We start from the raw sequence: 3,861 nt of genomic DNA on the forward strand, positions 1-3,861 counted from the left end.
TCGGTTCCCATATATGAGAGCGGCTTAAAGTCTACAACAGATACCAGTACGTTCTCGACAGCGAGCATTGATCAGACACAAGGGTATCGTCAGGAGTGTCCCAAGAAGTGTAACAGACAGCTGTTATACTGTATAGACATAAATGAGGTGACAGGCAGAGTGAACAGCAGTCTGGGGCTGTTGATGACGCTGTCGTGTACGGGAGAGTGTCGTCATTGAGTCACTGTAGGGGGATACGATTAACGGAAAGCACGGACAACTGAGAAACGCGCAGGAGTCAGTGAGGTACTGAGCCATGCCGACGTCGGTGCTTTAGTTAGCTGCTCTACGTATTTCGGTTGAGGACCCAGGATACGAAGAGCTTCATCGAGGTGGTCCCACATATTCTCGATTCCGTTAAGTCCGGGAAGCCTGGTGGTCGGCGGAGTACAGCAAACTCATCCTGGTGCTTTTCACACAGCAAGCTGTGTCACAGATTTAGTTGTTCTGCTGGTAGATTCCGAGGGAAAAAAGACTCGATGTAGGTGTGGCAACGGTTCCGACCGATATTTCTGCTCATCCACTGTGCCTTCTAGAACGACGGGAGTGTCACGATAACGTTTGTGAGATCGTAACGATCCTTCCTCCTGTCCTAACCCTGCCGCCGACTGTTGCAGGGTGTTCACTTTCAGGTGAATCGCGCCCTACACGCCAACGTCTGTCTGTCACTTGGAAAGCCCGCAGGTCACCGTTCAGTGGACGCCCAGTCGCAGAACTGGCGTGAAAATTCCAGCCTTCGTCGCGGACGAACAGCAGTCAGCATAGGTGTGTGGACCAGGAGTCTGCTGTGGAGACCCACACATAGCATTTTTCGCTGAGTGGTCTTAGAGGAGACACTGTCGGTAGGCTCTTCGGTTCACGTGCATGGTCAGTTGCTCAGCAGTTGCACGTTATTCACCTGCGGTCTCCTTTAACTCCTGTCCTCTGTGGACCGTGGGGCACCACAACGGCCTCAGCGTCGGCTCTCGACAGCGCCATGCGCGGAGTGCTTTAAATATGGCCACACGCCAACATTTTACGAACTCTGCCGTTTCGAAAATGCACCCACCTGTGGCCCGAAAGGCAATGATCACGTCCTTTTGGATGTCACATAAGTGGCTGAGTTTCCGCGTTACGCATACCCTACACATTAGCGTCGGACACAGGCGGTGATCACGTTAATGTGACTGGAGCGTGTGGTTAGAAGAAGGAAAGGAAAAGGAAACAGAAAGGGGAAAGGATGGTAAGCGGTGCCAGGAGCACCGGAAATGTGGTAATTATACGAATTGCCTGTACAGGAACTCCGAACGGAATAGGAGCAGCGGCAGTTTAAAAATTGTAAATGGTAGAATCACGGTGTAACAGTAAGTTTCTCGCCCAACCTGACGAAACAGATGTGGAGATTGAGAAACGAATGCATAACTGCTGGGAAACAGTCTGCGGTGAGTAGACAGTGCCTTTTTCGGAGGGTTTAAAGAGCCATTTCAAGATTTGCGAGATAAAGGTTTAGATTACGTCGCAAGTATAACGAATTATGAGAAAGACTGCAGTAGTTCAGGCATTCGGCAGCACGAAGATATTTTGAAAGTGACTGAAGTTTTTTTGGAGACTGATAATAACCCTGTTCCTGACAAATGAATCCTGGTGATCGGTTACGAAGAAGGGGAGAAAATGTTTGAAAATAAAGCTCTTCTTATGGACGGACATTTCAGAGTTGTTCGAAACAACTTGTTGATACCTGAAGCACGGAAGACTAGCTTTTTTACCAGAGGAAAGTCAAAATAATTGTGAAATATTTTTTCTCAACCGAGAAATGCCATAACTTGGTTGTCATTTAAAACTGCATTGCTTTACTTCGAAATGGCTGCAAATTAAGCTATGAAAACAGTGTTATCCGAGACATCTATTTTCCAGTTGTAATTTTCATTTCAAGCAATGCCTCTGGAAGACATACAAGAACTGCGATTAGTGGAGCAATACAGGGATGAAGAAGTAGTTCGATTGTCTTCCCGCACGTGTGCTGTAGAGCCCATCTTCCACCGGACTGCCTTGATGAAGCATGGAGGGTAACAGCGTAGCAAGTGCCCAGTGGCGTAGACTATTTAATCAGTCAATAGATGGAAAATGCTAGTACACAACCTGAAATGTGGAATTGGTGAAGACAGACAGTCGACCGAAATTATTTCGAAATAAATTCACTCTTACGTTGGCTTCAGTTGCGTTAGATAATACCTCGATACCTAACACTACTGTATCAAAGTTATCTGCGTTCAGAGAATTTATTTCAAAGTGATTTCGGTCAGCTATCTACCGTCATCAATTCGATGCACAGGACCATGAATGCTGTCGAAGTTTGGCATAGCATACGATACTCAATAAGGCAAAGGTATCTTATCCTACAATTTCTGATCAATACGCTAAAGGAGAATGCAATAAAACCAATACCTGAAATTGAAAAAAAATCTGTTGGACAGCTTCTTCAGTGAAAGAGTTAAAAGATACATATGTGTTGAAAAAGAGTTAAAAGATATTTTAAGAATACATAATGACTCGGTGGATCTAAGAAGTTTAAAATTTATATCATTCCTACGATAAAATGTGGAGAGGCGTTCTTATTACAAAACGGCACGCAGAGCCTCCCCATTGTCGCGGCTTCCTATGCACGTCGGAGAACCCGCAGCTAAAATGTATGTGGTCAGAAACACCGCGTTGGCTCACGGGTCGCCCAGTCCACGGCTGCAGAATCCCATGACACCCTTCAAGAGGCGGCGAGGCATCTTGTACAGTAGTTATTTGAGAGTGAATTTTTTCCTCGCTCCTCAAGAGACGTCATCAAACGGATCTTCCTGCTTCTGGAGTGTCTACGCGACTATGAGGGAATCCCGAAACGTTACATCTTATTTTAGTTCTGCTCTCCGTTCCACACCTTCAAGGACCCACTTGTTTTCTGTGGCACTCGAACACTTGTACTTCTCCGATGTCATTTTCGCGAGGGATTTATGTACTGTGCTTATGCTTTATTGAGAAAACACGGGAATTTTTTAAGTGTATAGGGGTGAAACGATTATCTTAATAACCGATAAAACAACTCCAGATATCGAGTATTACGTACCGGCTGACACTTCATTACAAAATGTTTACGGGCTGTCTGTTATCCCAGTCGCTTCCGTTTATGAAATGTACCGAACACATGAGCATTCTTCGATAAACAGTTCTGACATGGGTCTTGACAACACGATCGAATTACAGAGGTTCAAATAGTGAGATGCGACTGCGTGCAACTGCATAGGCAGATTTTCAGTCCCTGCATGTAATTGTAACGGAACTAAGGAGATTATAGCGACACGAACGTCAGCCGGGTAAATAAGTCGTACACTAAGTGGACATCCAGCGGACGCAAGTAAACACTTCCTGTTACACCACGCCACTGCTGCCTCGGTGTAAACACGGAGGACAACAGGAAGTGCTCTACGACCACTAGCTGGACTATGGAGCAAGAAACAGCCGGGGTCCCCGGTGGTCTAGTGGTAAGGGGGTCTGGAACGTTCCAGCGCCTCGGCTGGGGCTATTCGCCCCAGCCGGGCCGGGGTTCAATCCCCGGCCGGCGCTGGAATTTTCAGACTTCCGAACACTAGCCTCCACCTCTGCCTTGGCATGTGGAGCATGCCGGGTACCCCCGTGGGGTCCGTGCTTCGGGTCCCACGTGGAGCTCACTCCCACACTACAAACTAAACCTGGTTATGCTGGTGCAAGCATTTTAAATTTTAATTCACACACTTTCTTCACCAGACCACATCTACATATATTTTAAGGTACTTAATATATCTCACTATGGTATCAGTA

This window comes from Schistocerca gregaria, unplaced genomic scaffold (genome assembly GCF_023897955.1).
Source record: "Schistocerca gregaria isolate iqSchGreg1 unplaced genomic scaffold, iqSchGreg1.2 ptg000692l, whole genome shotgun sequence".
Classification (NCBI taxonomy): domain Eukaryota; kingdom Metazoa; phylum Arthropoda; class Insecta; order Orthoptera; family Acrididae; genus Schistocerca; species Schistocerca gregaria.